A 13,099-nucleotide genomic window follows, 5' to 3' on the forward strand; every position below is an offset into this window, starting at 1 on the left:
TGGCATACCATAGTCAGCCTCACCGTCTGCAGTCACTATCATCATGGCTGTAGAGCTAGCTTTCTTACAACTAGCCCTGTTCGACATAATTTCCCGTGCGTAGATGCCCGTGCATTGCATGGAACACCAAGATTGGGGGTGGACGGCTCCGGCAGCGGCCATCGCGCCAGATTTTTCCACGGCCTTCTACTCCTAGATGTGTAAACATGTGCTGGTGTGTGTTGTGTGCTGGGTGTGCGCGAGTGCGTCCTTCTGTGCATGCCGCCGCGTAGTGGTGAATTGTGCGCGAGTGCGTCCTTCGCGCGCAAGAAGTTTGTCCTCAATGCGCCCTCAATTTACTAGCGTGCGGGGTGCTACCCCGAGTGGTTTCAAATTTGTTTACTTCACCGCGTGTCAGATGGGCCTCAAGTTTACTTATTTTCACCCACTGCCACATGGGCCCGCACACGAAGATACAGAACACGAGCTGACAAGGCAGCATGTGGATTGGTTGACCGGTCAACTAAACAATATACGGAGCTATACGCTGACATAGTGAGCGTATAATTCGTCGGTATAGAGAATTCGAGTGAGAGGGGAGGCCCATGAGAGATAGCAGAGAGAGAGAGAAAGAGCTACTCCCTCCGTTCGATAATGTAGTTCCAACATTTTTCTAAGTCAAACTTTTGAAACTTTGACCAAGTTTATAAAGAAATTACTTATATCTACAATATCAAAGATAAATGATAGTATGAAGTAAGTACATGTTGTGATGAATCTAATGATCGTTCTAGATGTAAATGTTTTTCTCCACATATACCTGGTCAAACGTTTCTGAGGTTTGATTTTTCAAAACATCCATATGCTTATGGACGTGACAGTCCCTAACAAGAGAGAGAGAGAGAGAGAGTGAGTGAAAAAAGTGTGTGTGCGTGTGTGAAAGAGACATGGACAACACACGATAAAAGTAGAGAAAAAGCATGTGTGTCTTATGCAAACATATCACACATGCATCTTCGACAACGGAGGCAAGGTGAGGAGATAGTGTGTGGTTGTTTGGAACCGAGAGAGCAAGACCCCTAGCACATGGCCAAGAGGGGTCTGACAAACAAGGGAGAGAGGTCGAGAGAGACGTACGGAGAAAATGCAGATATGGGGAGGAGAGAGTGTATGTTTGTCATAGAGAGATCTCCTGGAGATCGTGATGGGACTACATGGGTGGGAGATCGAGTGAAAGGTGTGTGCGTGATATAAGATGCCCCGAGAGATATCGAGATAGACGTATGGATGGAAGGAGAAAATACGTGTGTTCCTGTTGGCTAGTAAGAGATAAGCATACTTAGGAGGGGGGGAGTGCTTGCGCCTATGATGGATTGAGGGATTATGGTACTTAGGGGGGGTGCGTGTCACATGGAGAGAGAACAAGGGCGGAGAGTGTTGGATGGGTCTATATGTATAGCGCGAGCGAGACATGTGTATGTGTGAACCAGGGAGATATAAGGCCAGTTTGGCTTGCGTCCTGAGCATCTTTTGCCTGGTCTGGGGTTGTGGCTGGATTTCATGCACGCTTGTTTGGTTGCTACCTTGTGAAAAAGAAAGCCCGCCTGGCCTGGGTTCCCTTGCACTTTAATTAGCCTGGCTGAACTCCAGACACTGCAAGTAGCCTGGCCCAGGCGACCGATTTCGAATGTCTGGTCGTGCCTGGTCATGTTGCCACGAGGCTAACAGCAACATGGATGGATATTAGCATTAAATAATTGATGCATGGATTGATTGATGGGACGTTGATGCTTTGCCTGGCCCAAGCATGAACCAAACGCTTCAGCACCACACAAGCCTAGCCAAGCAGAAATATTTCACATCTCACGTCCACACCAGGCAGTACTGGCCATCAAGGCATGAGGGTCAGGTCACGAACCAAACTGACCAATAAAGTTTGAGAGAGATTGAGGAGCCCCGATAAGGCTGAGTGGTACGTCAGATAGCTGAGAGGGGGAAAGAGATATTCCATCCACTCGATAATGCAGTGCATGTAATTTTTTTTGGAAACTTTGATCAAGTTTACGCAAATGTTATTTATATCTACAATACCAAAGATACATCATACAAAACTACATCTCATGGTGAATCTAATGGCATATGTTTGCCGTACTAGATGTAATTCTTTTTCTCCACGTACATGGTCAAACTTTGTGATGTTTGACTTTTCAATAAATCTATATGCTATGGACCGAGGAGAGTGCCTCAGTCGAGACAGATCAAGTGCGTGTGAAGGAGAATGAGTAAGTGTGCAAAAATAGTATGTGTGTGAAAGAGAAAGTGACAACAAACGGTAAATTAGAGAGAGAGTGTGTTTTTTCGTTTCTTATGCGAACATATCACGCATGCATCTCCGAGATGGAAAAGTGGGGCGAGGAGATACACGAAGATAGCTAGTGTGTGATTGTTTGCAACGGAGAGAGACACTCCTGTAGCACATGTCCAATAGAGGTGTGGCCAACAAGGAACAAAGGTCGAGAGGGACACATGGATGGCATGGACGCATGAGGAGGGAGAGAGGGTGTGTTTGTGATAGAGAGATCCCGTCGAGATCGTGAGGGGACTATATGGGTGGGAGATCGAGGGAGTGCGTGCGTGATAGAAAGATGCCCCGACAGAAACCGAGATAGACCATGCACATGTTTGTGATGGAGACTAAGATTAGCTAGTCATATACATATAGGGGGCATCTTTCTTGGCTAGCTGGGCATGAGATTGTGTGTGTGCGCGTGTGAGATGGAGAGAGAACGAGGGGGAGAGCTAGAGTTTATATGGGCCTATCGAGTGCGAGTGATATATGAATGTGTATGTGTGACCCAGGTGGATGGAGAGTTTGAGAGAGGGGGGAAGAGCTCCGAGACGACATAGTGGTGCGTGAGAGAGTTACAGGCAAAGAGCCAAGGAATCTGTGTGCGTACGATGAGTGCACCCAAGATATCTAGCTTGGACTAGCTAGAGTATCATACATAGTGTGCGAGAGAGACCTATAGATGATGTATATATGCATGCGAACTAGAAAGACCTCCCCCACACACACACAAAGAGAGAGAGAGATGGAGAGAAAGGGAGAGGGACGAACAAGGTTTTTGTGTCGGATGCGTGCGACAGAATTGAAGATTGTCGGTGAGAGAGAGAGAGAGAACAGGAGTCCAGGAAAGGGGGAGGTCGCGTTTTATGCATCAAAGACTGATATAAACCATGTTTCGATATAAATTTGCATTCAAATATTTAAATTGGAGAACATGTTGTCTGCAATCCACACATGAACGGATATATGCGTATATCAAACAAGTTCATTAATTTGACTTACAACATGTTCATGGATTACTATTAATACTGTACAACATGCTACTCGATTGAGGTGTTCAATTTTGGATTTAGTTCACTATTTTGACCTACTGAACGAGCTATTTCATTGAATCGAGATATTTCATTTTGGGTTTGATTCGCGGTTTTGAGTGGGTCAACTATTTGTCATATAGTAAATCGCTAGCAACGAGCATGTAAAAACACATTACTCCCGAGCATCATCTCTCCATCTAAAAAAGAAGTGGCAAGCTAATATTTCAAAATTTGATCCGAATCCACTTGGTAAGGTAGACGTGGATGCTCATTCCCCCAAAATTTGAACGAACCATTAAACATCCTCTCTGCTCGGTGGAATTCGTCCGAGCAAATAAATGAGAGACGCGAAATTACCGTCCTATGTGGGACACGCATCAATTGGCCCGTTGTACATCGAGGGTAGGTTCGTAACTTCATCCAAGCGCGCCTTCTCCTTGGCCGAAATGACATGTGCCGAATAATTCATAAACCATGGTTGGCAAAACATGCTCTCCTCGCCCGAAATAGCTCGCGCCCACTATTTCAAAACACGCTCTCCTTGCCCGAAATCGCTCGCGCCCACTATAGTTCAAAACACGCCCGAAATCGTTCCCGCCCAGAGAAGAAAAGTTACTCTACTATCCCCGACCCTCAGTACCACTAGTAGAAAATAGGGCTTTGGTCCAGGCCGGGTCAGCCCATTAGTCCCGGTTCAGTCCAGAACCGGGACCAATGTGGGCATTGGTCCCGGTTCGTGAGCCCAGGGGGCCGGCCGGGCCACGTGGGCCATTGGTCCTAGTTGGTGGGATGAACCGGGACCAATGGGCCTCGCTCCTGGCCCACCACCATTGGTCCCGGTTGGTGGCTTGAACCGGGACCAAAGGCTCCCCTTTAGTCCCAGCTCATGTCACCAACCGGGACCAATGAGGTGCCTATATATACCCCTCACTCGCGAGCAGAGCACCCCAGTGCTCTGTTTTTCTCTGTCCGAGGGGGAGAGGGCTTGGTGGTGCTCTAGCTCACCTCCTATGCACACAAGGTGTTCGATGGAATGCCCGAGCCACACTACTTAAGCTTTCTCCTCTCCAAGCTCGACCTCCAAGCTCCATGTTCCATAATATTTGTCTAGGTTTAGCCGTCCCCATCTTCACCGCCGTCGCACCCGCGCCGAGCTCATCGCCGGCACCACCATGGTGAGCCTCTTATTCTTATCTTCTTTCTGAAAGGAAAAATATTCTTACTTGTATGTTTACATAGATACTTGTCTTATTTTCTTACTTTTATTATTGCATCTTATATAGTGCGATGGTTTTGGTATCCGCCCCCGTCGGCCCTCGTCCTGTCTATGATTCGGATGTGGTATATATATTATCTTTATAACTATTGGTTCATTTATTGTTTATGAAAATTATGCCGACCAACGTGACATAGATTTTATTTATGTAGGATGTATGTGAATCGGAAATGCCAACCGACCCTATTGTCGAGAGGTTAAATTTAGTTGAAGAAGAAAACAATTTGTTGAAGGAAAAAATAAAAAAAATTGAGGAGGAGAAGATGATATTGGAGTTGCATGTTGCGGATGTCGTCGATGATCACAAGATCAAGATGGATGAAATGCGCTTGGAAGATTAGAAAGATTAGAAAATATGCCATTCATACCGAGGCTTGGTATCATTATGCTGTTGGATCAATTGCTACCTTGGTTGCGATTATGATCCCATTTGTTTTTGCATTGAAATGTTTTACATAGTTTCAATGTATGGTTTAATTAATTAGATGCTCTGGAGAGCTATATGTTGTTAGATGAGAACTATGTATGCACTTTGGTTTTAATGTGATGATGAACTTCTTTTAATTTGGACACTTAATTATATATAATGCACGCAGATGAACCGGCAATGGATGTACGGTGACAGACACACCCGCGAGTAGATTAAGGGCGTGCATGAGTTTCTCGATGCGGCTGAGGCAAACAAGCAGAATGGTTTTATGTGTTGTCCATGCACTAAATGTGGGAATACGAGGTCTTACTCTAACCGGAAAATCCTTCCCTCCCACCTGCTTTACAAGGGTTTGATGCCACAGTATAATGTTTGGACGAGGCACGGAGAAATAGGGGTTATGATGGAAGACGGCGAAGAAGAAGAGTACGGTGATGCTGCAACGGGGGGAGCTGGTGAAGATCAAGAGGAACCAGACGATGTGCCCAATGATGCTGCAATGGGTGAAGCCGCTGAAGATCAAGAGGAACCAGACGATGTGCCCGATGATGATGATCTCCGCCGGGTCATTGTCGATGCAAGGACGCAATGCGAAAGTCAAAAGGAGAAGCTGAAGTTCGATCGCATGTTAGAGGATCACAAAAAAGGGTTATACCCCAATTGTGAAGATGGCAACACAAATCTCGGTACCGTACTAGAATTGCTACAGTGGAAGGAAGAGAATGCTGTGGCTGACAAAGGATTTGAGAAGCTACTGAAAATATTGAAGAAAAAGCTTCCAAAGGATAACGAATTGCCCGATAGTACATACGGAAAAAAGAAGGTCGTATGCCCTCTAGGATTAGAGGTGGAGAAGATACATGCATGCCCTAATGACTACATCCTCTACTGTGGTGCATACAAGGATCTGAACGCATGCTCGGTATGCAGTGCATTGCGGTATAAGATCAGACGAGATGACCCTGGTGATGTTGACGGCGAGCCCCTCAGGAACAGGGTTCCTGCGAAGGTGATGTGGTATGCTCCTATAATACCACGGTTGAAACGTCTGTTCAGAAACGAAGAGCATGCCAAGTTGATGCGATGGCACAGTGAGAACCGAAAGAAAGATGGGAAGTTGAGAGCACCCGCTGACGGGTCGCAGTGGAGAAAAATCGAGAGAAAGTACTGGGATGAGTTTGCAAAGGACCCAAGGAACGTATGGTTTGCTTTAAGCGCGGATGGCATTAATCCTTTCGAGGAGCAGAGCAGCAAACACAGCACCTGGCCCGTGACTCTATGTATGTATAACCTTCCTCCTTGGATGTGCATGAAACGGAAGTTCATTATGATGCCAGTTCTCATCCAAGGCCCTAAGCAACCCGGCAACAAAATTGATGTGTACCTAAGCCCATTAGTTGAAGAACTTTTACAGCTGTGGAATGGAAATGGTGTACGTACGTGGGATGAGCACAGACAGGAGGAATTTAACCTTAAAGCATTGCTGTTCGTGACCATCAACGATTGGCCCGCTCTCAGTAACCTTTCAGGATAGACAAACAAAGGATACCACGCATGCACGCACTGTTTAGATGACACTGAAAGTATATACCTGGACAAATGCAGGAATAATGTGTACCTGGGCCATCGTCGATTTCTTCCGACCAACCATCAATGTCGAAAGAAAGGCAAGCATTTCAAAGGCGACGCAGATCACCGGAAGAAGCCCGCCATGCGCACCGGTGATCACGTGCTTGCTATGGTCAATGATTTACACTACGTAATCTTTGGAAAGGGTCCCGGTGGACTAGCTGTTCCGAATGACGCTGAGGGACACGCACCCATGTGGAAGAAGAAATCTATATTTTGGGACCTACCCTACTGGAAAGACCTAGAGGTCCGCTCCTCAATCGACGTGATGCACATGACGAAGAACCTTTGCGTGAACCTGCTAGGCTTCTTGGGCGTGTATGGGAAGACAAAAGATACACCTGAGGCATGGGAGGACCTGCAACGTTTGCACGAAAAAGACGGCATGCCTCCGAAGCAGTATAAAGGTCCTGCCAGCTACGCTCTTACGAAAGAAGAGAAAGAAATCTTCTTTGAATGCCTGCTCAGTATGAAGGTCACGACTGGCTTCTTGGAATATAAAGGGAATAATAAATATGCCAAAGAAAAAGTTTCAGAACCTAAAGTCTCATGACTGCCACGTGATTATGACGCAACTGCTTCCGGTTGCATTGAGGGGGCTTCTATCGGAAAACGTCCGATTAGCCATTGTGAAGCTATGTGCATTCCTCAATGCATTCTCTCAGAAGGTGATCGATCCAGAAATCGTACCAAGGCTAAGGAGTGATGTGGCGCAATGTCTTGTCAGTTTCGAGCTGGTGTTCCCACCATCCTTCTTCAATATCATGACGCACGTCCTAGTTCATCTAGTCGATGAGATTGTCATCCTAGGGCCCGTATTTCTACACAATATGTTCCCCTTTGAGAGGTTCATGGGAGTCCTAATGAAGTATGTCCGTAACCGCGCTAGGCCAGAAGGAAGCATCTCCATGGGCCATCAAACAGAGGATGTTATCGGGTTTTGTGTTGACTTCATTCCTGGCCTTAAGAAGATAGGTCTCCCTAAATCGCGGTATGAGGGGAGACTGACTGGAAAAGGCACTCTTGGAAGAGACTCAATAATATGCAGGGATGGATATTCTTGTTCTCAAGAAAACTACACAGTTCTACAGAACTCTACCTTGGTGACCCCGTATGTCGATGAACACAAGAACAGTCTGCGCTCCAAACACCCGGAGCAGTGCGACGACTGGATTACATGTGAACAGATCAGGACTTTCAGCAGTTGGTTGGAAACACGTCTCAGAGGTGACAACACTGTTTGTGATGAGTTGTACTTGTTGTCCAGGGGACCATCTTTGACTGTATTGACTTACAAAGGATACAAGATAAATGGGAATACATTTTACACGATCGCCCAAGATCAAAAGAGCACTGACCAAAACAGCGGTGTCCGCTTTGATGCACCAACTGAGAGCGGAAAGGACACATATTATGGTTACATAGTGGACATATGGGAACTTGACTACGGAACTGATTTTAAGGTCCCTTTGTTTAAGTGCAAATGGGTCAATCTGTTAGGCGGCGGGGTACAGGTAGACCCACAGTACAGAATGACAACAGTGGATCTAAAAAATCTTGGGTACACTGACGAACCGTTCGTCCTAGCCAATGATGTGGCACAGGTTATCTATGTGAAGGACATGTCTACCAAACCGAGAAAAAGAAAAGATAAGGAAGCGAATACATCATACGATGAGCCAAAGCGCCACATAGTTCTTTCAGGAAAAAGGGACATCCTGGGAGTGGACGGCAAGACAGACATGTCTGAAGATTATGAAAAGTTTCATGAAATTCCTCCCTTCAATGTCAAGGCTGACCCGAGCATCCTGATAAACAATGAAGATTATCCATGGTTACGTCGCAATAAGCAAATGACACAAGCGAAGAAAAAGTGAAGACTTTCTCCCGCAACTATTATGATGATACCATGCCAACTTTGTAACACACGAACATGCTACCATTGTCCGTTTTGTACATGCACATGCTATGTGGGTGAAATTATGATACCATCCAACTTTCAACTTTTTCAGAGTTCATTTGAAATGCTTTCATGTCTTATGGTTTGGCCCTCGTAATACCATGACCATTAGTCCCTGGCCCATGACAACTTTCAACTTTCAACTTTCTAAAACTAATGGCACTAACAAAAAGTTTATAATTTTGCTCCTCGCCCCTGGCCCATGACCATTAGTCCCGGTTTGTGCCACAAACCGGGACTAAAGGGTTGGTCCTCGTTGCGGGCAGAGTTTAGTCCCACCTCGCCAACCGAAGGGGGCTCACACCGGTTTATAAGCCCTTCCCTCTCTGCCTTGTTGAGCTCCTCCCGAAGTGAAAATAGATGCCTAATAGAGAAAAGTTTAACCTAAATTCATAGTGAATTTCTCTGAAATTCATAGAAATTTACTAGGAATTTAGGTTGAATTTTCTCTATAAGCGCATCTATTCTCATTTTTTTAGTAAGTTAATCACAAACTTGTGATTCAAACAATTTTAAAATAATTCAAATTTTAACTATTCAAATTTGAAAACTAATGGCACTAACAGAAAGTTTATAATTTTTCTAAAACTAATGGCACTAACAGAAAGTTTATAATTTTGCTAACCTAAAAGCAAACAGAATTAAAAATTAAAACAAAAAACAAAAGAAAATAAATAATGCAAAAAACAAATCAAAAAATAGGAAAAAAACTATTTTTATAGTAAAGTTAATCACAAAATAAAATAAATAAAGCAACAAAGAAAACAAAAAAACTAAAAATTGTTTTCAAATTTGAAAACTAATGGCACTAACAGAAAGTTTATAATTTTTCTAAAACTAAAAGCAAAAAGAATAAAAAAATAAAGCAAAAAACAGATGAAAATAAATAATGCAGAAAAGAAAACAAAAAAACTGGAAAAAATAGCAACAATAAATATTTTGTTGTAAATAGAAACAAAATAAAATAAATAAAGCAACAGAAAGTTTATAATTTTGCTGACCTAAAAGCAAAAAGAATTAAAAAATAAAGCAAAAAACAAAAGAAAATAAATAATACAGAAAACAAAACAAAAAAACTGGAAAAAAAAATAAAAATAGCAACAATAAGTATTTTGTTGTAAGTAGAAACAAAATAAAATAAATAAAGCAACAAAGAAAACAAAAAAAGTGCCACCTACTGGGCACCCATGGCCTGAATACGACTAGAAACCCTACCATGGGCCAGGATTCAGGCCCGCGGGTGGCCCAGTAGGCCCACAGGCACACATTGCACGGTTAGGCTCGAAAGCCTGCTTTAGAGAGGAGCTCGAGAGGGAAGGCGCACCGCACCTTATAAACAGGTGCGGCTCCCTCTCAACTAGCGAGGTGGGACTAAACATTTGGGCGCGGGGCAGCACAAGGCCTTTGGTCCCGGTTGCTGGAACCAACCGGGACTAAAGGGGGAATTAGTCGCGGTTTACGCCACCAAGCGGAACTAAAGCTTGGACTATATAACAAACACTTGTGAAAATTTTCAGTTTGCATCGCCAGTTCCCCCCTCCCCCGCCGACGACGCCGTCAGGCTGCTCCACCTCGCCGTCTATGCCGCCGCCGCCAACATCGTCGCCTCCACGAGCCCGCACCGTCCTCATCGCCGGCATCCCCAAGCCCGCCGTCCTCGTCGTCCCCGTCGCTACGTGCCTCCCCGAGCCCACCCCTCCTTGTCCCTGTCGTCGTCCGCGCGCCATCCCCGTCACCGCGTGCCGCCCCGAGCCCACCGTCCTCATCGCCGGACTCCTTCCATCGCCGCCCCCCTCGAAGTGAGCCCCCCCTTTCCCATGGTCCCGATCGAGTGCGGCCCTTGCTCTCTGCCCCTGCTCCATGGTCGCCGCCGGCCTCGACGCATTGAAGAGCAGAAGGAGAGGAGAAGGAGAGGAGAGGAGAAGGAGTGGAGCAGCAGCAAACTTTTCTGAAATTTCTGAATTTTTTTTACAGATATGAACAGTGCATATAGAGGGTGTTTGATCAAATGCTAGATGGCTTTCGGCATTTTTAGGATTTATGATATTTTTTGTGGTGAGGTACTGATGCAAGACAAAGGTGATGGCAAAATTTCAGAATTTTTTGATTGGTTTAGAATAGGTTTTCAGCAATGAATTTGAATCTGGTTCAAATTTCATTTGAATGAAATTTAAAAAATTTAAACTATGGATCAGAAGGTTTTTGGTGAAATGGAGTGTGGGTACTGTCATGAAGTTGGAGTAATTTTTGTGGTTGTAAAAGTGTTAGGAAAATTTAGAATGTGCTAAATATGTCAAAAATGTTTTTTTGTTCATACAAAGTTTTTTGTTCATAGGCAGAAAGTTTTTATATATGACTATGGATATATGAGCAATGATGATCCATGGATGTATGCATTGATATATATGAGAAACGAGTTTTCATAAAATATTTACCAAGTATATATGTATTTTTGTTCATAGCATTTTTTCCATTTATATATGTATGTGGCTATAGATGGATATATATTAGAGGTTTCCTAGTGTCAAAGTATTGAAGAAATCCATGGCTTCATCATTAGCCGGAAGTAACCAGGGCATGACAAAGTCCTCCAAAGTTATTTTGGAATGGTGTCCCGGATAAGATAATTTGCCTTTTTGTATGAATTTCAGCAAAGGCCTTCCAAATAACGATATTTGGAAGGTTCTTGCTGAACTTTGTACCAAAAAGCGAATTATCCTATCTAGGACTCCATTCCAAAATAACTTTGGAGAGCTTCGTACCATCATGCACCTGTTACTTTCGCCTAATGATGAAGACATGGTTTTGTTGAATCCTTTGACACTAGGCAATCTCCCGACCCCTCGGCAATCCTCTCGAACATGACAGGAAGAAGAGGATCGCCGAGGGGTCGAGGGTTCCAGGTGAAGGAAATATGCCCTAGAGGCAATAATAAAGTTATTATTTATTTCCTTATATCATGATAAAAGTTTATTATTCATGCTAGAATTGTATTAACCGGAAACATAATACATCTGTGAATACATAGACAAACAAAGTGTCACTAGTATGCCTCTACTAGACTAGCTTGTTAATCAAAGATGGTTATGTTTCCTAACCATGGACAAAGAGTTGTCATTTGATTAACAGGATCACATCATTAGTTCAATGATCTGATTGACATGACCCATTCCATTAGCTTAGCACCCGATCGTTTAGTATGTTGCTATTGCTTTCTTCATGACTTATACATGTTCCTATGACTATGAGATTATGCAACTCCCGTTTGCCAGAGGAACACTTTGTGTGCTACCAAACATCACAACGTAACTGGGTGATTATAAATGAGCTCTACAGGTGTCTCCAAAGGTACATGTTGGGTTGGCGTATTTCGAGATTAGGATTTGTCACTCCGATTATCGGAGAGGTATCTCTGGGCCCTCTCGGTAATACACATCACTTAAGCCTTGCAAGCATTGCAACTAATGAGTTAGTTGCGGGATGATGTATTACAGAATGAGTAAAGAGACTTGCCGGTAACGAGATTGAACTAGGTATGGGATACCGACGATCGAATCTCGGGCAAGTAACATACCGATGACAAAGGGAACAACGTATGTTGTTATGCGGTCTGACCGATAAAAGATCTTCGTAGAATATGTAGGAGCCAATATGAGCATCCAGGTTCCGCTATTGGTTATTGACCGGAGACGTGTCTCGGTCATGTCTACATTGTTCTTGAACCCGTAGGGTCTGCACGCTTAAGGTTACGATGACAGTTATATTATGAGTTTATACATTTTGATGTACCGAAGGTTGTTCGGAGTCCCGGATGTGATCACGGACATGACGAGGAGTCTCGAAATGGTCGAGACATAAAGATTGATATATTGGAAGCCTATGTTTAGATATCGGAAGTGTTCCGGGTGAAATCGGGATTTTACCGGAGTACCGGGAGGTTACTGGAACCCCCCAGGAGCTATATGGGCCTTAATGGGCTTTAGTGGAAGAAGAGGAGAAGCAGCCAGGGCTGGGCCGTGCGCCCCTCCCCTAGTCCGAATAGGACAAGGAGAGAGGGGGCCGGCGCCCTCCTCCTTCTCTTTCTCTCTTTTCCCACCTCACAAATCCTATTCCAACTAGGTTTGGGGGAGAAGTCCTACTCCCGGAGGGAGTAGGACTCCTCCTCGCGCGCCCTATGATGGCCGGCCAGCCTCCCCTCTTGAGCCTTTATATACGGAGGCAGGGGCACCCCAGAGAGACACAAGTTGATCCACGTGATCATATTCTTAGCCGTGTGCGGTGCCCCCTTCCACCATAGTCCTATATAATATTGTAGCGGTGTTTAGGCGAAGCCCTGCTGTAGCAGTACATCAAGATCGTCACCACGCCGTCATGCTGACGGAACTCTTCCCCGACACTTTGCTGGATCGGAGTCCGGGGATCGTCATCGAGCTGAACGTGTGCT

Source organism: Triticum urartu, chromosome 2 (genome assembly GCF_003073215.2).
Source record: "Triticum urartu cultivar G1812 chromosome 2, Tu2.1, whole genome shotgun sequence".
Lineage (NCBI taxonomy): Eukaryota > Viridiplantae > Streptophyta > Magnoliopsida > Poales > Poaceae > Triticum > Triticum urartu.